This window comes from Pinus tabuliformis, chromosome Q, assembly GCF_031772625.1.
Source record: "Pinus tabuliformis cultivar Carrire ecotype Pingquan chromosome Q, CPIR1, whole genome shotgun sequence".
NCBI lineage: Eukaryota > Viridiplantae > Streptophyta > Pinopsida > Pinales > Pinaceae > Pinus > Pinus tabuliformis.
In genome coordinates, this window is record NC_142296.1 from 456,898,159 (window position 1) to 456,923,673 (window position 25,515).

Genomic DNA, 25,515 nt, shown 5'->3' on the forward strand with positions numbered 1-25,515 from the left:
AGTGCATACGCTACTTGGAAGAGCCGAACTAGCATGTATACTCAACTTCACCAAAGCAAACCAGTGTATATGTCATTAATTACATACTTATAACTTTGCTGCACTTCCTGATTTCAGACATACAGAGATCATTACATATACAAGGATAATATCAAATCAAATCACATAGAGTTAAGTCATTATGATCCTGATCCATTATTAGATCTCATCTGTCAACACTGAAGGTAAACACAATCAACCAAAGTGAATATGAAGAATACTGACACCCGTAAACTTTCATCAGAACTCATCAACAACCAGAACCACCTTTAACTTCAAACATCATAGTTCATATGGTATATGCTACTTAGATGTATCTATCCTGCGTATGTACGCGCTTTTATTATAGTCAACCAGCGTATACATCTATAAATATTCATCCATGATTTGTAGCTATTCCAAACTTGAGTTATACCTAGATCATAATATTTACAGAACATTACATGCGTCAGTATACAGATCTAGAATAAGCATGATCAAACTGTATAGAGATGATTCATTCCAAGCCATTAGATTCTGTTCTATCCTTAGATCTTGTTCTCCATCAACTGCTGAGATTCCTCCTTAACTCAGATCAAGAAAAGCATCATGAACCCATAACCTGCATACTAGAGCTCATGCTTCATCAGATATTCAAGACTTTCTTAGTTCCTTCGATTAATGATCTTCTCCTCCTTTTATAGTCTTAGGGCTTACTCAATACCATGGTCTAAAACCACTTAGAACCAAAACCTTGGACCAAATACCTGGGGTCAACATGTTGAACAAGATACCTTGGACCAATACCATGGATCACAATACCATGGTCCAAATACTACGGACAAAAATCCAATGTAAATGCCTTCCCTTGCATGAAAGTGTGTGTATACGTATACACACCTTTTGGTCGGCTAACTCCCATGTATACGCGGCTTTATCAAGGGGAACCTGTGTATATCCCTTTTTCTTCATTCTGTGAAACTGAATTGTGATCTATCATCTTAGTAAGTTGCCATCAAGGAAAACACCTATATCATAATGCCAACAATCTCCCCCTTTGGACTTGATGGCAAAGCTAGCTTGCCATACTGAGAACTGTCATCTAATGGGTTGTCATTGTACATTACATCTGAACTGATTCCTTTGAGCTGCCCTACATCCCATGTATTCTGTCACATCTGATATCTCTTCTGTAGATTCATCTAGTTATATATATAAGTGAGTTGTTCTGCTACAAGTGGGTTGCCATCAAGTACAACACATGCATCATAATGCCAACAATCTCCCACTTTGTACTTGATGGCAACAACCATACCAAGTCACTCTTCCCCTTTGACATCAAGGGCAAAGGGCATACCCAAATATTCTCTTCCTTGATATCCATTTTGTTGTACTCCCCCTGAGTACCTTCTGAAATCTCTGATTGAGCTCCCCCTTTGTATATTCCAAAATGTACCAATCCGTCCATGCTCCCTTTGAGTACATGCTAAAATCTCTATTCTGCTTAAGTGTGATGTTCATGCTCCCCCTGACTGTAAGCAAGGTCTGCAAAAAGATCCTCTACAATAAGAACATGACTCTATACATCATATATGACCTTCCTATCTCCGAAGACTCATACATATATCCATCTCCCAACCAAGTGGGGATATACCAATATTGACTCATCCACCCAACCAAGTGGGGATTCACCAAAAGCTTATACATGATATTACATCATCCATCCCAGGCATAGTGGGGAAACAAGATAGGTTGTTACATGACCTTGATAATAAAAGAAATACATGACATAGAGACTAAATATCTAAGACAAGATTATGATAGTCATTAGCAAGTATCATCAGCACTGTATGATCTACTCAATAGGCATCTATCAACCACTTCTAGATCAGCAACCTGTATATGTCCATTAGTGTAGAAGTCATCAACCTGTAACAAGGTATGTCTGCATATAGATGTCAACTCATCCTTTTGAACATCATCATAGCCTTCCATGAATGAATTTTGTATATGACATACAAAATCATTCACATTATATCATATGTGAAAAACACCATAGCCATCTTATCATCAAGATCTGCATGATCTTATATATCATCCATGTATCATCACTTGGGAACATCTGCATCAATCAACATATGTAAGTATCAACCTATCATCATATAGGTAAGAACTCATCATCATCATGTCTCCAACAATGCAAATTAATCATCCATGTATCAAGCATACTGTATATAGCACTATGTATCTTGAGCTCAAGATCGTTTGTCAAGACTTTTTGATATCATCAACAGCAACAATCCTCATCCACATGAGTGCCAAGAACTATAGGAATCCTGCATCATAATTGTATTATATGATCTTTATGCATATGATGGCAACAACATATGAGTGACTCATCATCAAGTAATGAAGTTGTGTATTCAAGCTTTGTACTTCTCCTTATCCTTATGAAGATCACCATGTAAGCACCATATATGCATCATTAGAGAAACAACCACAAATCTGATCTGAACAACAACTATGTAATCCCAAGAATCATATGAGATTTTGTCATGGACAACTCATAACCATATCATAGCAAGATGTATCACTTAGCCATATAAACATCATCACCAAGGACTACTAACCATAATTCCAACAATGCATTATTAAAAGTATATCCTCCCCCTGAACCTGTGCCATCTATAAGATCTAATCATGCATATATCAGCAAGAAGTATCAAGCATCATCATCATCAAGTTAGGATCAAAACACTTCTAAACATCTTACAAGTATCAAGACATTTCCACACGTCATCAACAGATTATAACCATTATCAACCAGAGCAAATAGTGGACTGAATCATATCAGACCCTTTTCCTAAGCCTATCCCATTGCTTTTCTCAAACTGACATATACGCGACTGTGCAGTGTCTAACTCGCATATATACGCGACTTCTCTTTATGAAACTTTTGTATGACATTGAGAACACTGAAGTTTTACACTTTCAGCTTCCTCTGAGTCTGTTATGTCTATAAATTGTGCTGTGCCACATCATTCTGATTGTACTTATTTCTTCTTCCATATCTTCAAATGTGATGATGTTTTCTACTTTTGGTATGGTGCACATACTTTGTTCCTGCATTCCTTTGCTATATGTCCAAGCTTGTTACATGCATAACATCTTACATGTTTCATACTCCTTCTGTAGAAATCAACAACTTTGTGACCAAACATATTTCAAGAAAAACAATATCTCTTAAAGTACCTGGAATGTGATGATCTTTCTGTGTGATGGTCTTGGACCATTCTACTTCTGCATCTGGCTGCAACATGTCCAAGATTTTGACATACATAACATTCAACATTATTCATCGAAGGAGTAAAAGATGTTCTTTGAAGAATTTCTTTCCTTGGTTGTTGATGGGATTTACCTCTCATCTCCTTGTTGAGTATTTCAGATTGTGCATTAGAGTTCCTTGTCTTCTTTTGTGAACTAGATTCACCTTCAATAGATTCATGAAAAGCAAGACTAGTTTTGATAGCAGGAGACCTTTGACTACTAAGCATATCATCCAAGATCTTAGTACTATCTTGAAATTGTAAGAGCTTATCATTTTCTTCTGAGTTATCTATTAGAATATTTACCTCAACCAGAAGTTGCTCTTCCTTTTCATGATACTGCTTCTTCATATTTTCTTCAACTTTTCTTCCTTCTTCCAACTGATGTCTTAATTCAAGAACTTCATTTTCTTTTTTTTCATGGGCTTGAAGTAGTTCTTTATTCTGCTTATTTGATTCTTCAATATCTTCTTTTAGCGAAAGGATTGTAGATCCAAGACTTTCATAGTAACTGGATCTTTCTCTGAGTTTCTTGATTGTTGTGCTCCTTTCATTTACTTCACTTTTTAATGTTGTCACTTCATCTTGCAACTTTTGACATTGATCTTCCTTTTCCTTGAATAGCTTCCTTACCTTATTTCCTTCCTCTAGTTGAGCTTTTAGTTTGGTAACTACTTCTTTGGAGATACATTCCCTTTTGTGCAATAGATCTTGTTGATCTCTAATTTTGTTTGTAAGCCTTTTAAATTCTGCCTCTATTTGATATATTTCTTTCTCACCCATAAGAGAAAAATCAATTGTTTCACTATCACTTTCATCATCTTCAAATGAATGGAGAAATATATCACCACAGGATAACAAATTCATACCTAATAGTTCTTTTGCTTGTTCATCTTCCTTCTGAAGTGATTCTGAATCTAAAGTGCTTCTTCCACATATTCCCCAATCGATTCTCCCACTGTCATAGTTCCTTTGAGATGTATTCTTCTTCTTAGGTGCTTTCTTCTTAAGCTTCTTTCCCATTGTTCTACATATCTCCTTCAAGCGATCAAGCTTCTATCAAAGGACCTGCTCTGATACCATTTGTTGGAAATAATACTAACGGGGGGGGGGTGAATCAGTATTATCAAATCAAACACTTTTTTATTTCCATACTCAGATTCATATACGCTACTTCAGTTAAGGGAACCTGCGTGTACACGCAACTGTGTCTAATGCAACTAGCATATATCCAGTAAACTTATGATTCATTTTATCCATTAAATGTTGATCCTTAGTTAGTGCATCAGAACTTTATGAATAGTAAATAGGTGCAATAAAACAAAATAGATCATCACACACAAGAAGCACACATGAACGCCATGATGTAAGGTGGAAACCCAATGTGGGTGAAAACCACCTGCTGCAATTCGTCTCTATCTTCCTTTAATAAGAAACTTATTTTTACAATATTTCTGTACTGGAGCAGCCTTATACGAGTATGCATGCTTATACCTATAGAAGGTTACAACCTCCTCTTGTTCTCCACCTTCTCCTGGAAGTGAGCTTCAACCCCTTTAGCTTTTGTACTAGCCGATCCTTTTACTACTACGTAGGCACTAGCTTACTGAATGCTCCAACCTTCACTTGTTTTCCAGCTACTACTGGAAGGGAGCTACAACCCCCTTAGCTCTTGTACTAGCTGATGTACTAGTACATAGGTGCCAACCTACAGAAGGCTACAACCTTCTCTTTCTTCCTCCAGGTACCACGTTTCATAAATTTTCAGACTAGATACTCCTGAAGCACAACACCATAATTTGAAGGCCACGTTTCATCCAATTTTCATACTAGACCCATCAATATCATTAAAGAACATAATCAATCAACACTAGCATCATCAATCTCTGAATCACCCAATACTGAATCACTGAAACCTTGTCGACAAATTGCAGTCACCAGAACACAGACTAGAACACAAAACTATGCAACAATGTTCAAATCTAACTGTATCATCAAAAATCATTCATAAGAGTGCATACATTACTTGGAAGAGCCGAACCAGTGTGTATACGCAAATTCTCCAAAGCGAACCAGCGTGTATGTCATTAATTACTTACTTATAACTTCGCTGCACTTCTTGACTTCAGACATATCCAGATCATTACATATACAAGGATAATATGAGTGTTAGCAACCAAATCTAGTCCATGAGATCACATAAATATAAGTCATTATGATCCTGATCCATTATTAGATCTCATCCATCAACACTAAAGCTAAACACAATCAACCAAATTGAATATGCAGAATACTGACACCAGTAAATTGTCATCAGAACTCATCAACAACCAGAACCACCTGTAACTTAAAACATCATAGTTCGTAGGGTATACGCTACTTAGATGTATCTATCCTGCGTATGTATGCGCTTTTATTATAGTCAACCAACATATACATCTGTAAATATTCATTCATGATTTACAGCTATTCCAAACTTGAGTTATACCCAGATCATAATATTTACAGAACATTACATGCGTCGGTATACAAATTTAGAATAAACATGATCAAACTGTATAGAGATGATTCATTCCAAGCCATTAGATCACATTCTATCCTTAGATCTTGTTCTCCATCAACCGTTGAGATTCCTCCTTAGCTTAGATCAAGCAAAGAATCATGAATCCATAACCTGCATACTGGATCTCATGCTTCATCAGATATTCAAGACTTTCTTAGTGCCTTTGCCTAATGATCTTCTCCTCCTTTTATAATCTTAGGCCTTACTCAATACCATGGTCGAAAACCACTTAGAACCAAAACCTTGGACCAATTACCTGGGGTCAACACGTCAGACAAGATAACTTGGACCAATACCATGGATCATAATACCATGGTCCAAATACCACGGACCAAAATCCAATGTACGTGCCTTCCCTTGCATGAAAGTGCATGTATACATATACGCACCTTTTGGTCGGCTAACCCATGTGTATACGCGGCTTTATCAAGGGGAACCTGCGTATATCCCTTTTTCTTCATTCTGTGAAACTGAACTGTTATCTATCATCTTAGTAAGTTGCCATTAAGGACAACACCTATATCATAATGCCAACAATCTCCCCCTTTGGACTTGATGGCAAAGCTAGCTTGCCATACTAAGAACTATCATCTAATGGGCTATCATTATACATTACATCTGAATTGACCTTTGAGCTGCCCTGCATCCCATGTATTCTATCACATCTAATATCTCTTCTATAGATTCATTTAGTTATATATATAAGTGAGTTGTTCTGCTACAAGTGGGTTGCCATCATGTACAACACATGCATCATAATGTCAACAATTTTATGTAAGTTTATTTTTTGTACAATTTCATTACAAGTTGATTTACATCATGTATTAATCAGTGAAACATTCAGGCTACCATGAGTTTTATGAAAACATGTTAATGGCATAAATTTGGTTTTTCCTTCTCTTTTTACACCTCTGGACAAGTTTGCATAGTATATGTTTGACAAAAGGGATAATGAGATAGTAGGAATTTTTTTTGGTTGTGGTTTTAAATAATCACATTTCTTGGTGGTTCTGTTTTGACTTATTTTAACTTCAGGGGGTATCTGTACCATTTGGCCGTGTCGCCCCAGCTTTGATTTCAAAAAGAAGATTTTCTGAATGTGGTTCTATAATAGGCTATATTTTATAGATTTGCTATTTCTGCCTGGTGGTTTGTCTTGTTGTTTTTTTTAAGCTATGATTTACCTGGTAATCTCTCTTTATGAAACTAGTATGTTATATAAACTTGGAATTCTTATTTTAATGTCTCAATGGTTAATACATTGATAGTTTAAATAACGTGTGACTGCTTGTTTGATAGTTTAATAGCTAGCAGCTTGTTTTGTGACTCCTAACCATTGTGCAAAATTCTCCAATGGCTGAAGCTACATTGCTATGAGTTATTTGTAAAACTTCTTAAATATTTATAGTCATTATGTGCCTAAATTTTTGTATATGTAGCAATCAATATGGATGAAACTTCTACTTATGTATTAGGTTCACTTATTGGCATTACTGACAATGAAAAAGAAGTTATGTATTCTTAGATTCATGTTAGTTAATTTTGGTGAAATCGCCTTAAGGGTTGCAGTTGTAAGTGTTTGACAAAATGTCTCAATGGCTATACATTTCATGCTTGCAAACTGTTTGACATAATGTTTCAATGGTTGTAGCTAATTACATCTATGAATTGTCTATAAATATGACTAAGTGAATTTAGGATTTGCAACTAAGGTGTTTCTGGAAATATCTCAAAGAATAAGCATGATGATTCCATTGAATTAAAAATCCAAGGAAGGCAAATTGGGTAGGTGAATTGTTGTAATTGTTAGCTCACATATGAATTCATAATAATTGGAAACCACTCCTTTAGAAGTTGAATTATCTTGTTTTTTTGCCCTTTGTTTTACCAAAAAATTCATAGGCATATTATCTAGAACAAAATCAAATTAGTCACACTTAAACACCTTTAATTGCAATAGAATGAACAATTACTTATTGGAAATTGTGGTTTGTAAAGATTGATATTATTTGTCCCACTAAAGACTCTATCATTTAAATTTGATTTTAAGACTTATGGTCATAAGTTTTGGATCTTGAGGAACCATGACCTTGTAGCTTTAATGAGAATTTTAATATTGCCGTTGGTTAGTTAGTTAGTAGAAATTAGTGTGTAGTGTAAATAATACCAGTAAAAATAAAAATAAATATAACGATGTAAACTTTGAAATGGGAACAGATACTGTTACCCATTTCATAGAGATAGCAAAAAATTGACCCGATTTTGAAAAGGGGCGATGCAGAACACACATATTTTTTTTAGAACATAGTTTTTCGCACTTTAAATAACCTTAAATAACCGATACGATTACCCGTTTCATAGAGGTAGTAAAAACATGACTTGATTTTGAAAAGTGGTGATGCAGAATACAATACTTATTTTTTAGAGCATATTTTTGACAACTTAAATATTCATATGTATCAAATATAAATATTTGTTTTTAAATGTTAGTGATTTTTATGCTGATTTTGAAACATGTTGATGCAACGCGTTATACAACATACCTTTTTTTTTCAGAGGACTTATTTTTCACACTTTAAAATTTTAAATGTTGATTACTTCAAGAAAGTCATATAAAAATATATATAGAAAAAGACAAAAAAAAATGTTAATAAAAAAAATTATCTCATAAACTATAAAAGAATTTGGAAAAAAAAAACATAATTTAAAAAAAATATATATATAAAATTAAGTAAGTCAAAATATAAAAATCAAAAAAACATTAACAAAAACAAGAAAAAAAAAATAATAAATGAAAACAAACTAGATTAAAAAAAGATAGAAAATTAACAAAAATAAAAATAAAAAACTAGTAAAATTAACTTTAAATACATTTAAAAAAAAACTAAAAAAACAAAAATACAATTAAAAAAAAAAACAAAAAAAAATATAAAAATTTTAAAAATATATGTCTTAAAAAAAATAAAATTAAAAAACATGTATTTAAAATTAAAAATTAAATTTTTCAAGAATCATGTATTTTTCTATTTAAAAAAAAAAAACAAAATTGATTAAACAAACAAAAAAATAAAAAATAAAATAAAATAAAATTTAAAAAAAATTTAAATTTTTTAAACTTACCTTTTTTATTTTAAACACCCAAATATTTTTTTTTTTAAATTAATTTTTTTTTATACAATTTCTTTTTTTTAGGAAAGGATATATTAAAAAATTGTAAATTAATTGCTAAACAATTTTTTCTTTTTATTATTTAAAAAAATAATTATTAAAAAATGTTATTTTTTTAAACAAGGTTTTTTTTTTATTTAAAACAAAACTTTTTAAAGTTCTTTTATTTAAAAAAAATTATTTAAAAAAAAAATTAGGCCCGCCTGGCCGCCTACGGTGGCGCGGCCCCGGGTGGAGGCCTGCATGTAGGACCTCCGCCTAGGGCCGCGCCACTGCGGGCACCCCAGAGGGTGGAGGGGCGATTCCCGGAGGGCGGAGGCCCAATTTTTTTTTTTTTTTCTATATTAATTTTTTTATTTTTTTTAAATAAAAAAACTTTAAAAAGTTATGTTTTAAATAAAAAAAAAAAAAAAAAAAAAAACCTTTTTTAAAAAAAAATAACATTTTAAAATTGTTAAGAAATTATTTTAAAATTTTTTAATATATATATTTTTCAAAATAAAAAAAAACAATATGTGTAAAAAAAATTTAAATTTTATTTTTTATTTTTTTGTGTTTTAAATAAAAAAGGTAAGTTTAATCAATTTTGTTTTTTTTTTTTTAATAGAAAAATAAATGTTTCTTTAAATTTTTTTTTGTTTCTTTTTTTTTTTTTAATTTGAAAAGACATAGTCTTAAATTTTTTTAAATTTTTTGTTTTTTTTGTGTTAATTTCAGTTTATATTTATTTTTAATCTTTTTGATGTTAATTTTACTAGTTTTTTCTATTTTTATTTTTGATGATTTTCTATTTGTTTTTTTTAATCTAGTTTGTTTTTAATTTTTTTTTTCCTAGATCTTTTTCTAAATTTTTTTATGTTTATGAGATAATTATTTTTATCATTTTTATTTTTTTATTTTTTTTGTCTTTTTAATATATATATATATATATATATATATATATATATATTTTTTTTTTTAAGTAATTAACATTTTAATCTTAATTTTAGTAGTTTTTAAATTTTTTTTTTGGTTAATTTCCTATGTTTTTATTAATTTTAGTTTGTTTTTAATTTTCATTTTATTTTTTTAGTTTTTTGATAATGTTTTTTAAATTTTTCTATTTTTACCTAAATTTTATAGTTTGTTTCAATTTTCTTTTCTTTTGCATATATATATATATATATATATATATATATATATTTTTTTTTTTCTTTTCTTTTGACAATTTTTTTATTGTTTACAAGATTTTTTTTAATTTTTATTTTATTTTAATTTTTTTTCTTTTCCATTTTTTTTTAAATATGTTTTTTTACTATTTATTTGTTTATAATTTTGAAGTGTTTTTTAGTTTTTTTAATTTAGTTTTTTTGACATTTTTATGATTGATTTTTTTTGTTTTGTTTTGTTTTTGTTTGTTTGTTTGTTTGTTTGTTTTTTTTTTTTTTTTTTTTTTTTTTTTGTTTTGTTTTGTGTTTTTTTTTAGTATATGCTTTAATTTATGTTTTGTTAATTTTTAAACTTTTTTTTGTTTTGTGTTTTTTCATTGTTTTAATTTTTCAATTATCTATTTTATTTTATGTCTTCATTATTTGTTTGAAATTTTATTTTTTTTCAGGGTCATGATAAAATACTTTACACTATTATTTTGAAATGTTGAAATATTACCCTTGAAAAAAAAAAGGAAAAACAAAAAGTGTTATCCCAATGTTAACACTTTTTGTTTTGAGGGCGTTTTTTGGACAATTTTTGCATAAAAAATTGGTTTTCACTGCCATTTTTAAAACATGTTCAAAATTTACCCTAGGAAAAAAAAGTGTTATTCTAGCATCAACACTTTTTGTTTTTAGCACTGTTTTTGATGTTTTTAAGGGGCTTTTTTGGCTAGAGTTCCCGTTTTGAGTTTACAGTGCCCATTTCAAAGTTTACATTGTTACATATAGATATATGACCTTGCATTAAATTTTACATCTTAAAAACTTAGACTTAAGTCACATTTTGAGTCAGCCTTATTAGAATACTGATGGTTGGTAAGTTGCAACCTTACATATGGTATCAGAGCCAAGTTAAAACTCTAGGACCTAGAGCTTACCTTCTAATATTTATTTACTTACCTGAAATTTTCCTTGGTCAGGTTAAGTAATCATGGAGAGAACATCAAGGAGGAGGAAGGAAGTTTCATCTCCACCTCCCCAAGATAAAGAATCTAAGAAAATATCCATCAGGGAATTAAGGGATAGGATGTTATCTTTCCAAAAGATGATTGAAGTCTTGATTAGTAGGGTTGGGGGGAATCCTTCAGTGCCCGGTTCTTCATCTCGATTAGAGAGGCAAGAAATACCATATGATGGATATGTACATAGAGAGTTGGAAAAAGTTAAGCTTCCTATATTTAAGGGTACCACAAAAGGGGAGGTAGTAGAAGCTTGGTTAGAAAACATACTCCTATGTTTTCAGTTGCGGAACTATTCTAGCAACCAAAAGGCAAAGTTGTTTATATACCAACTTAAGGAGAGTGCACTATTATGGTGTAGGAACCTAGAATCCCAATTGGGATACTCCATGTCTACCTTGACATGGGAACGATTTGAAGATGAATTTTGAGCAAAGTACCTTTCTGTTGAATAGTTGGAGAGGAAATTAAATGAGTTCCATGATCTTCAGCAAGGAACTAAGACAATCCTTAGATATGAAGCACGATTCATGGAGTTTATTAAATATGCTACCCATCTAAATACTTAAGCGCTCAATGTAAATGAGTTTTTGTATGGATTGAATCCTATTATAAAGGAAAAGGTGCACTTTTTGAGGTTTGCTATGTTGCATGAGGTAGTGCAACAAGCAATAATAGGCGAGGAAGAATTATTAGGGAAGAAAGGGGGGGATAACACCCCAAATCTATCATTCCATGGGAAACCTCTTCGAAGGGGAGGCCAATATGTAAGACATAAGTCAGGTGGTTCAAATCATTAGGTATTTCAAAAGAATCATACTTTTAAAAACCAAATAAATAACGAAAGGCAACATCTTCAACAAAGTAATGCTTGCACTAAAGAATCACCTAATAAAAGGGTCAAATTTATGAAAACTACTCCCACTAATAAATTTTGGACATGTGGAGGACCTCATTATGAACGAGATTTCCTTGAAAGGAATACTAAAGCACAATTAGAGTAGGAACACGCCACTATTAGAGATATGGGAAGAGCCCATAGGATTCATGCAGTTTTGCAAAATCACCAGGTCGAACATCAATCTATAGTGCTTGTAGCATCAGGTAAGATAAATGGCATGGTCATTACTATTTTGATTGATCTTGGTGCAATTGAAAGTTTTATTTCTCCTAATGCTTTATTGAAATGTAAATTGGTGGCAATAGAGCAAAATGATTTTGATCACGTTGAGATGGCCTCAGGGCGATCACAAAAGGTTGAACACTTAGTGAAAGAGTGCCCTTTAGACTTGGGAGTGTGTGTCACAAACGTGAATCCTTATGTGATGCCACTTGGTCATTATGAATGTGATAATTGGGATGGAATGGTTTGAAGCCCACTAGGTTGTGCTTATTTGTCGAAGAAAAGCCCTTCATTTTTTGAGTGATGAGGACCAATCTATGGTTATTCATGGGGAAAGGAGACCTGTTTCTTTAAGACTTATCTCATTCTTGCAGATGAATAGAACTCTTAGGAAAATATGTCAAGTGTACGTGGTAATGAATTTAAATGAGGGAGAGTTTTCATCCTTTGAACAATATCCTTTCCTTTCACAATTCTTTATTGTATTTCCAGAGGAGTTGCCTGGTTTACCTCCAAAGTGAGAGATTTACTTCTCCATAGAGCTAAATCCTAGTACTGAACCTATATCCAAAGCTCCCTACCGAATGGCTATTGTTGAGCTTCATGAGCTACAAGTGCAAGTTCAAGGGTTATTAGACATGGGTATGATTAGACCTAGTGTTTCACCTTGGGGAGCTCCAATGATATTTGTAAAGAAGAAGGATGGATCCCTTCAGCTCTGCGTTGGCTACAGGGAATTGAATCAAGTAACTATTTGAAATCAATATTGTTTGCCTCGCATTGATTATCTATTTGATCAAATGAAAGGAGACACCATATTCTCCAAGATCGATCTTCGATCTGGAGATCATCATCTCAGAGTTAAAGAGGAGGATATTTCGAAAATTGCTTTTCAAACTCATTTTATTCATTATGAGTTCGTGGTTGTTAAAAGTCCCCAGAAGAGCATGAGCAACACCTGAGATTAGCATTACAACGCTTAAGAGAAAATAAACTTTATGAAAAAATGTTTAAATGTTTTTTTCCCTGTCAAGAATCCATTATCTTCGACACATTATCTCCAGTGAAGGCATTGTTGTTGACCCAGCAAAGATCGATGCAATTTCATAGTGGCCAACACCCTATAATGTGCATGAAGTGAGTAGTTTCATGGGCATGGCAGGATACTTTCAGAGATTTGTGGAGGGGTTTTCAAAAATAGGCAGCACTATCACTTCATTTCTTAGGGAGGGAGTACAATTTAATTAGACAAATGAGTGTGAGCAAGAATTTTCAAAGCTCAAACAATGTTTGACTATAGCTCCGATACTTAAGGTTCCAGATATGGATAGACCATTCATACCTATGCGTTAAAATATGGATTACGTGTGGTATTTTCACAAGATGGTAGGGTGATTGCATATGACTCTAAGAAGTTAAGGACGCATGAGGAAAACTATGAAACCCATGATCTAGAAGTAGGAGCTATAGTTCATGCCTTACGACTTTGGTGACATTATCTGGTGCGAAAGTAATTTGAATTGAAATCAGATCACAGAGGTTTGCAATAGATATCTACTCAAAGTGATATAAATGCTAGGAAAAGAAGGTGGTCAGAACTCCTAAGTTAATATGATTTTGACATAACTTACATCAAGGGTACATGGAAGAAGGTAGCTGATGCACTTAGTCGAAGACCACAAACATTTTCAGTAATTTCATTGAAGATTGATTTATGGTAACACATCTTGAGGGAACAAGATGTAGATGAATGCTGCAAGGAAGTTAAAGTTTCTCTTTCTAGGGAGGGGGCTAAGAAAAACAAGGTAGAAGGGTATTCTTGTGATGCTCACAATATGATGAGATTCATGGAAAATATTGTAGTGCTAGGTCGATATGGGATTCGTTAGTTCATTTTGAAAGAAGCTCACCGTGCAACATATATGGCTCACTCGGGTATCCAGAAGATGTATGCTGATTTAAAGAAAAATTTCTTTTGGGCAGGCATGAAGAAGGATGTAGCAAATTTTGTGGCAAGCTGTTTGGAATATTAGCTAGTTAAAGCAGAACATGGTCATCCAGCAAGATTGTTGCAGCCGCATAATGTTCCCAAGTCCAAATGGGAAGATATATCTATGGACTTTATTGTTGAATTACCTAAAACAACCAAAAGGCATAACTCCATTTTGGTGGTGGTAGATAAACTTACTAAGAGTGCACATTTTATACCTATTAGAGATACTTACAAAGCATCTAAAATAGCACAAGTATTTATCAAGGAGGTGGTTAGACTTCATGGTTTTCCTAAGAAAATGATATCACATAGGGCCTCTATATTTACAGGAAGATTTTGGACTAGTTTCCAAGGAGACCTTCAGACACAATTAAATTTCAGTACAACTTATCATCAGGAGATTGATGGCCAAACTAAAAGAGTAAATAAAGTGTTAGAGGACATGCTTAGAATGTATTTAATGGATCAACAATCTAAGTGGGAAGATTATCTTCCTCTAGTGGAATTTTCTTGCAATAACAGTTATCACCGCTCCCTTGGTATGGCACCTTATGAGTTATTGTATGGAAAACCATGCAGAATACCTTTAAGTTGGGATAGATTAGAGGACATAATCTCAGTAGGTCCTGAAATTCTTCAAGAAATGGAATAACAAGTGTGTAGTATAAGGCAAGTATTAAACCAAGCATGGGATAGACAGAAGAGCTATGTTGATATGCATAGAGGGGATCATAGTTTTAAAGAAGCGAAATTTGTTTTTTTTTTTTTCGAGTAAAACCTCAGAGAAGCTCTATTAGGTTTGGGAAAGGATCTAAGTTGTCTCCTTGATTTGTTGGGCCTTTTGAGATCATCGAAAGGGTTGGACCTATGGCATATCATCTTGCTTTATCACTAGTTTTTCATTGTATGCATGATGTATTTCATATTTCTGTACTACGTAAGTATGTTCATGATCCTTCTCACATTTTAGATTGGCATCAATTATAGTTAACGAATGAAAGGACTCTTAAGGCAAATACAATTTTCATTTTGGACCATCGTACTCAACAACTCTGATGTCGCATGGTGGACCAATTAAAGGTCCAATGGAACCCGTACAGTTCTTGTTTTGCCACTTGGGAACATGCATCCTCTATCCATCTTGAGTTTCCTTTTTTGTTTAGTTAAAATTCGGGCCTAGTTTACTCCAAGAGGGGGAGTATGTAGTGTCTTATTTTTCTTGTATAGTTTTGTCACTCCTATCAAGGGTGATTTTTGACGATTTATATATATGATAGGTTGATCACTGCATTGGGGAACAATTTTTTATATAGTTATATTTCCTCTTATATATGGCATGATTGATTATCTGTATTAGATGTTTTTGGTTAAGTAAAATGTTATACATATGTTTTTCTATTCATATCTGATTTATGAAGCAGGTGTATGACATGGATGGTGATCCAAGATTGAGACACATATACCCATGGATTCTCATGGTTATGCAGAATAGATGGTTAATCATGATTTATGTATGATACATGATTTGTGTGATTATATATGTATAATATTGTAGTAAGTAGGATGTGGTAGGGTACTTGGTCATTTTCCAACAAGGATGTGCAATTATGAATCATTTGAAGTCATTTCTTCAAAACCAAAATGATTGTGGAAGCCATGCAACATTTGGGTATAATGTGATTAAGTTAATTTCATTATGAAATTCATTCGATTCCTTTGATCTATGAGATTGTAATATGTGATGGTCTTTTAACAAGACCTTACTAGCGAACCATCAGATGGGTAAAAGCTCACAATTAGTACAATAAGGAGAAACACAAAGTTTCAAAGTAGAGTAGATGAGAGGTCATGGAAATTAGGGCATGGAGTCCTAAATCCATGAAAGGTAAAGACGTGGAGTCTTGTATATTTAAGGCATGGAGTCCTGAATATTTAAAAATATCAAGTTGTGGAATCTTGGATCTTTGGAGTAGATCACGGCGTAGAGTCCTCAATCTACTAACGCAGAAAGATGCATGAAATAGGGGTACGAAATTCCTATTCTCTAGAATAAAAATACTGTTCACGGATGGATTTCCTTAAATAAAATTTCATTCTCACAATTCTGGAGTGACCTTCTAAAAATGGAAATGCATGTCTAGCATCTCTAGCACGACTTTCAAAAAATAGTAAATCACCTTGCATAAATTGGTAATCAAGCGGAGTTGAAGAAAAACGACTTAACTTATCATTAATGAATACTAATAGTTCAATCTTGATTGAATCATCAATATTATTAATATTATTATTATATTTTACGAGACTATTATATTATTAAAAAGGATTTACAAGTCAATTTTATCTCCTCAATCAATTCACACATCTCCTTCGTGACTCTCATGGCTCTATGTAAATCTCTATCTCTCTCTCTCTCTTTTAAATAATTCATTATCCTCTATTTTATGCACTCATCAAACAATGGCATATTCCTTTTCACTCATTAAAAATATGTCATAAAATATTCCTCTTACGCTCTCTTTAATGCATATATTACACTCTCCTTAATTAAGGCATGCATAGCTCTCCTTAATGGAATAAGTTACACTCCTATAAATGGAATCCAATGCATGCACATTACTCCTCCTTTATGACAAGAATTGGTTTCTCCTCCTATATATGAGTCTCATGTATTCTCACTTGGGGACGATGAGGCCAAGAGTGGAAGAGACCGAGAAAAATAGTGAGAGGAAGTGATTTGGAGAGTAGCCAATTGCTTCCATAATAAATATGAAATTATTATTAAAATCCTAATATCTCTAGCTATTGAGGTTAGCCATGAGTGGTATTGAGAGGAAGTGAAAATTTGCTTCCTTAGTTTTCCTTCAAAATCTCTCTACTATTGTCTTTTGGCATTTCTTGCGAGCTTTTGCAGCTCGGGGGTTGCAGGGGGAGAAGTTCTTATTGGATATGTTTAGGAGGAAAACTGGGTAGTTCACAATGAGTTGGTAAGGATATTGGAGCTGGAGCATACTCCTATTTTTTTGAGTTGTGTACATTCATTGCCAGGTATGTTGACATAATTATATTGTGTTTCCCTTTTTAGTTCATTACATGGTTATACTTCTTTGGTTGTTGACTAAAACTTAGATGTATATCAAATGTTGCACACTAAATGTTGAAGGAATTTTGCAATAACTATAGTTTATTTTATGTAATTTTTTTTTGTATAGTTTCATTGCAAGTTGATTTACATCATGTCTTAATGGCTGAAGCATTCATGCTACCATGAGTTTTATGAAAACACGTTAATAGCATAAATTTGATTTTTCCTTCTCTTTTTACACCTATAGATACGTTTGCACAATATATGTTTGAAAAAAGTGATAAATGAGATAGTAGGAATTTGTTTTTGGTTGTGGTTTTAAATAATCACATTTCTGGGCATTTCTGTTTCAATTTATTTTGACTTCAGGGGGTATCTTTACCTAATGTCCATGTCGCCTTAAGTTTCATTTCAAAAAAAAGAGTTTTAGAATCTAGTTTTGTAATATGCTATAGTTTACAAATTTGTTGCTGCTCCCTGGTGGTTTGTCTTACTATTTTTTTTAGCTGTGATTTACCTGGTAATCTCTTTTTATGGAACCCATATGTTATATAAACTTGGAATTCTTATTTTAAAGTCTCAATGGTTAATACATTGGTAGTTTAAATAACCTGTGACTACTTGTTTGATAGCTTAATAGCTAGCAACTTGTTTTGTGACTGCTAACCATTGTGCAAAATTCTCTAATGGCTGTAGCTACATCGCTGTGAGCTATTTGTAAAAATTCTTAAATATCTATAGTCATTATGTGCCTAAATTTTTATATATGTAGAAATCAAGATGGATGACACTTCTACTTATGTATTAGGTTCACTTATTGGCATTACTGACAATGAAAAAGAAGTTATGTATTCTTAGATTCATGTTAGTTAATTTTGGTGAAATCGCCTTAAGGGTTGCAGTTGTAAGTGTTTGAAAAAATGCCTCAATGGTTGTACATTTCATGCTTGCAAACTGTTTGACATAATGCTTCAATGGTTGTAGCTAATTACATCTATGAATTGTCTATAAGTATGACTAAGTGAGTTTAAGATTTGAAACCAAGGTGTTTCTCGAAATATCTCAAAGAATAAGCATGATGATTCCATTGAATTAAAAACCCAAGGAAGGAAAATTGGCTAGGTGAATTTTTGTAATTGTTAACTCACATATGAATTCATAATAATTGGAAACCACTCCTTTAGAAGTTGAATTATCTTGTTTTTCTTCCCTTTATTTTACCAAAGAATTTATAGGCATATTATCTAGAACAAAATAAAATTAGTCACTCTTAAACACTTTTAATTCCAATAGAATGAACAACTAGATTATTGGAAATTGTGGTTTGTAAAGATTGATATTATTTATCCCACTAAGGACTCTATCATTTAAATATGATTTTAAGACTTATGGTTGTAAGTTTTGGATATTGAGGAACCATCACCTTGTAGCTTTAATGAGAAGTTTAGTATTACCATGGGTTAGTTAGTTAGTAGAAATTAGTGTGTAGTGTAAAGAATACCAATAAAAATAAAAATAAAATATAGATATATGACCTTGCATTAACTTTTACGTCTTAAAAACATAAACTTAAATCGCATTTTCAGTCAGCCTTAGTACAATACTAGTGGTTAGTAAGGTGAGACCTTACACATGACAGTAACTAGCTAACATGTTCACGTCATAAGCTCATAAACGATTGTCTTTCATGCATAGTAATCACATATGCATAGTGATTCTATATTAGTACAACAAACTATCACAAATAATTCGACTCATACCTTAATACCATAACCATAATCATTTTCATAGGCCAGTCCAAGTTACCATGGTATATGTAACATCGAGATCTTCAATGGAATAAGAATAACCATCATCCATATGACCATTATGCATACAACAATAGGTTACTATAATTCATGAATATATGACACATGTGCATATGACTACACTAATCATCTAGCATTTATCATACATGTAACCATAAAAATAATAAGATGATAATTATATAAGAAACCCTAATTATTATATCAACCATTAACTAGCACACCTAAATGCCCACCATACAAACCTGTATGATGATCTCCTCTTACACCAAAGTCCATTGTTGCAACTTCACTCGAATGATCTTCATCTCCTGCTCTATCTTAGCCAACACATTAGCATCATAACATACTAATAGCATCATGATGGCCTAAAATGCATATAATGACCTCAAAATGCATGTTTTAACTACTATACATGCATAATATCATATGATCACTACCATGCATAAAAATTGCATATACAACTGACATACATTCATGACTAAATCATCCCGACAACAACGTCATCAACCTTCACATGGAAACATCACTACAACCAAGATCAATACCATCCAAATGAAAAAAGCACATGGACTACAAACATAAGGAACACATATGAAACCAACATGAATGCATGACCAACACACCGCCCATCCAGTCCAAGGGGTTAACCATGCTTTGATAACACTCTGTAACACCCTCATCACACATCTACCCAAATAACTAGCCAACTGGGGTAAATATGTGATGAGCAGCTGCTATAATGGGATTCAGCCTCCTAGGTGACCTCAAGGAAGTGGAATCGACAGAAGCACATCACACAAAACATCCACATCAACAATATAACTCCTAAGGGCCATCCCATCTGGCACTTGGGTGACCAATCCCTAAGACCAACTAAAATTTTAGACCATTAAAACCCTGGACCCTCCCTTGATATGGGCATGCATGCATCCAAGAGGCTCTAGATGCTCCCATATCATGGGTATGTATGCATCCAAGGAATTTTCACCTCAGACCTATTCTCGTGTCTCTAGGATATGTGCCATTTTTGAGGCCGAGAGCCCAGGTCACTACCCAAAACTCAATGACACCTTTATAACTGAAATATAACAACCAAATAATGATGCAAATGCAATTACTTGAATGTACCCCTACTATAGATGACATACATTTCGTCAAACATGTCACAAATATGTAAATTACTGGTTTAAGAAACAGACGTGACCATGGGGGTCTCATACTTATTTGAGATTCTCTATGAGGCATTGTTTCTGTATTAGGTTAGCTGCATTATCATCTATTAGGTCATAGATACATTTTTCATTCATTTACAAATAAACACATGAAGAGATCCACGTAGAGCCTCAAAAATGTATTCAAAATATCATCCACTTTCACCTTTATCATCACCATTTCACTGACATGTTGCAACTCCATAGCCATATAACCTTTCATTAGCCTCCATTTTCATAATCATATGGGTTAGCTTTGTGTTTTCCAAAAGCTAATGATTTCTAGCATTATAAGTGAATTAAATGGTTAAAAGTTAGAAAAATAACATATACTTGCTAATACTTAAAAGTGGCTTGAGTTTCATGACATGTGTAGGTCATTTCGAAGCTTCAAAGGCACGCTTATGTGACCTCCAATGCTAAAATTTCAATTCCCTTCAAGATATGAAAAAATATTTGGATAAAGGTCAAAGAGGATATGTGTCTCATCAATACCTATTTGAGTTGTAACTCTATGAGATTTTCTAGGGATCTAGGGAGAGAATAATGGACCTCCATTAATGAGGTAGCTTCTTATGTTTTTGTATAAATAGGAGAGCCTTCTCGTTTCAAAGACCTATGTAAAGTTGGGGAAATGGTCATGTTTTGAATATAGAATTTGGATTTGGCACCATGCTCATAAGTGGTGTTCACTTTGATTTGGTTATGCTTGGATTTGCAGCCTCTCAACTTTCCATCTCTCATGATTTTGGATTGGCCACCAACAATGTGTGAGATTTATTGTTTTTCATAGATTTAGATTTATTTATTTCATAGTATAATATTTATTTCTTTCATATATTTTCCAGTGTGAGAGGTTAAGTATGATTGTTTTTGCTTTCATTTCTAAAAGGGTGGTGTTCTTTTCAATTCATGCAAGATTGAAAGATTAAGATTTCAATTCTGCGCAGTGTACTATAATTTCTTCGGAGTTGATTGTTGAATTAGAATAGGTGAATTTGGTTTTTCATTATTTGGTTTTGTAGTTAGATTTATCTAAATTGAAAGTTAATTTCTAGCATATATAGTGTACGCATGCTTCACAAATTTTACGAAACCCCTAGGCTGACAATTAAATGATAGGTAATTAAAGCATGTAGATGCATGAAACATTTAGCCGCATATCATTTTTATAAAAAAAATAAAAATAAAAAATTGATATTAACCATTTATGGACAAAGGATCTAGAATGAAAATCAAGCATTCTTTGGAGCGCAAGGACTATGTTGAAGAATGGTATCGAATGCAATTGCACCACAAAATTCATCCGTTCTTCAAGAGATCTTTGCACAACAAATCTAAAGGTCAAAATGACTTCTCATGTCGTCATACACAATCATGCACATTTCGCAAATTTGGATATGAACATTTTAGAAATTTTAATCCATAAATGGCTCGATTGGAAATATTCATATACTTATAAAATAGATATTTTTTTCCTTTCAAGTAGATAAAATAGGAAAAATAAAATCAAGCTTGTTTGCATCTTTTCTAAAGTTCTTGATTGCATTTTTTATTTTTAAGTTTTTAAACTTTCAAATATTTTAGATTTGTATTTATTTTCTTGCATTTTTTTCATTAACATCACAATATTTTCAATAAAAAATCCATATTTTATTTTAAATAATTAAAAAATTAAAGAAATCATGTTAGATTTTCAATAAAAAAAATAACATAAAAAAAATCATGTTTTTGAATAAGGGAAATGTAAATTTTTAAATAAAAATTATGAATTTTTTTTTTTTAAGAGAATTGAGAAATTGACAATTTAGGCTCTGATGTGACCTGTAATTTTTTTTTTTTTTTTTTTTGTGTGTGTTAGCTTAGTATATAAATTCAAAAATCCATCGTAATTAAAAAATTCACATATAAATCTTGCTTCAAATTGCTGCATATCTATTCCCTTTCTTTTTAGGAGCTACAAAAAAAGACTCGTTTCTGTAGCCAAGCCTGATTTGGTTATGCATCCATCATTAAAAACCTTGTGTTGAAGGGCTTGACATAGACTGATTTTTAATTAATCCCTATCCACAATCTAGGTACCATAAGTCTTTAACCCAAATGATCCATATTAGTCGCTCAAGGGTGGGCTCCCTATCCATGTAATTCTTGCACAACGTTCCAATGCACTGTCTGATTTGAGGATTAATGTAGTATTTCTTATTTTTTCCATTTTCCCTACAATTCAACCTTTTTCCTATGGTCTGGTTCACGAAAATTCTTCACGCAACTCTTGGACAATTGAGCCACCTCATAGCAAATGGATGAAACATTATAGCTTCTTAGCTATAGCTAAGGGCACACATAATACAATTGGTATGGACTTTATAGCAACTACGTGGGTCATTATGTCTAGATGTGAGAAGATTGTAACCACTTCTTCAGCTTCAAATTCTTTTGATTCATAGGGTACACATTCAAATTGAGTGAGTAGAAACCTCACATTGAACCTTAGTGAGGCAAGAACATGGAAAAGTGAAATGTATATAAGGCCTCATGAGTTTCTTATTCCTGCTCTGCTCCTTGCTCATTGCTTTGATGGCTCCATTATTTCTTCCATGTTGTGTTTGAAAAACCAGCAACCCAATTCCACTATTCATTCTAAATTGCCCCGAAGAATCTCTATATAATCCAGCAAGTTATTTTTGTTACCTTAGCATTTTCCAGAAATTTGAGGCAGCTTAAAAATCTCATTTTTAAAATATCATGTGTGGACAAATGAAAATGAATTTAAATAGAATAAAATTTGGGTTTTTCTTAGAACAAGGTTAATTATAATACCTAAGATCAATTTTCTCAAATTTGTAATCGATAGAGAGATATTTGGGGTTCTCTCAAGCCTTACTTGGCAAATTACATGAGAAAAAAATGGTTTTTAGTTAATGCACAAAGATAGTTGCAGCCATTTGGTTTTCTCCTACAAAAAATCTTCCAAGAATACGGTCTCCCTAATCTACACGAGGTAGATCCACCACTGGTAGGCATAGATCGAATGAGCAAGAGATGACAGACATATTCTAACTTCAAGCATAGACAGTGGATAAGTTAATCATTCTTGTAGTGAATTAAATGTGTCAAAATACATTGGAAACACACATAAAGTATCTTGTTTAGAAACAGGGAGAGTTGAAGGATCTCCTTCAACTCACGTAAATGTAGCTCCATGTCTTTACGTACCATTCAAAATCTGCATACATCTGCATCTAAAATAGATATCTCTTTGACGCGATCATCCCAGGAAGTTTTGAAAATACCTTCAACATTTGAACATAGTGCTCGACCTCTGCATAAAGAATTATACACCTTGAACCCTGAACACTTCTTTGTTCATAATTTTATTGATGTTGTTAATGTGAATGCAGAGGAAATTTTTGAGTATTCTTATGTTCTAGGTCAAGTCACGCTGCATGCTGGTCACCATCATCATGGAGCAAAGGAAATTCTTTCTGGTCGTAGAATGAATTTGATTCTTTGGTGTAGAAGCATTGTATTCAGGGAGCTTGAGAAGCACCAATGCGATTTCTTTAGCTAACGTGGGGAATGCCTTGACCAAAAGAAAGAATGCCACCACCAGCTCTTGGATGCAAGATATCCTGGAATTTTTCAAACATGAGGATGATCATCATCGTTCTCTAAGTTGGATTCATGATCAACAAATTTTCAAGTGTCAACAGTTCCCCTGTAGCCACCTTTCTGTGTGTAAGTTTGTTTAATGGATTTTGTCATTTTTTTCATGTAGGAAGTCTATTTGACAAGGCTTTTTCTAGGTTTTCATTTTGATATTGTTAGGACTGAGCTGAGTTCTCTCTATTCATTTTGATGGTGATGCTTCTTTATATTATGGTATTTAGTAGTGTAATTACCTGTGAATGTTATATGTTATGTTTTGGTTTGTACATATTTTAGTTTATACATATGTCTTATATGTATAATTTCTATATATGTTTTGTTTTTTTGTTTTTCTATTTTTTTTAGTTTTGTAAATATTTCATTAATTTATTGTTTTTCAAGAAAATTTCAAAAAAAATAAATTTATGTGGAATTCAATTCATGATTGGAGAAAAGTAGAAAAGGAAATTTTGAGATGATTCACTTACACACTTGTCGAAGAAAGAAATAATAATAATAATAATTAAAAAAAAATATTTTATTTGCTAATTTTTCTTGAAGAGCCATTGATCAATTTAAATATTGGATTGGTTATTTATTCATAACAAAAATGCATAGCCGTGTGTACTTAAGTTCTGTTCAGGATTTTAGCTACAGAAACTGCGCAATTCTGCAGCTGAACGACAATTTTGCAGCTAAAAAACAATTATGCAGCTTTGTATTTAACCCAATGATCTATTTGTCAACAATGCATTCTAATCATAAAATCATGATCAAAATTTATTGGATTTGTCTAATGATTATGTTTTCAAGCATGATGCAGGAAAAAAGAAGAAATATGAAGGCGCTTTATCTGCAAGATCGATTGATGAACTTTTTGATCAAAGATTGTTTCATAGGAATCATTAAGCATTTGTAAATATTGTTTCTTTATCTTTATGAAATGCTATGATTCAAACATAAATTGAGGAAATTTTTTTCTTTTAGAAATTGGATTTATTATCACAATTATGAAATTGGACTTACCATTTTAAATGAAAACACGTCATGAACCTGTCAATTATGCAATTTTTTCGTATGTACCTAGAGAAATTGATCACTTCTCTTTGAACACACTTACATTTGTTGCAATGTTAGTGCCATGTTTATTTTCAGGTTCCAAGGAAATCAGAGAATTGAAGGAAGCCAATTATGCATGATTGGTTTTCTATGACTAATTTCAAGAAACATAAACCAATTAAATCCATTTCCATCATCCATAAATGCCATCATTTTTCCTCTATAAACTCACAAGCTATTCAAGCATTTTCACCACCATTTTCCTTGCAAAGATTTTCATGTTTCATTCACATTTTCCATTTACATTTTCCATTCACATTTTCCATAATTTCCATTCATAAAGAAATTCAACTCGCTTACATGC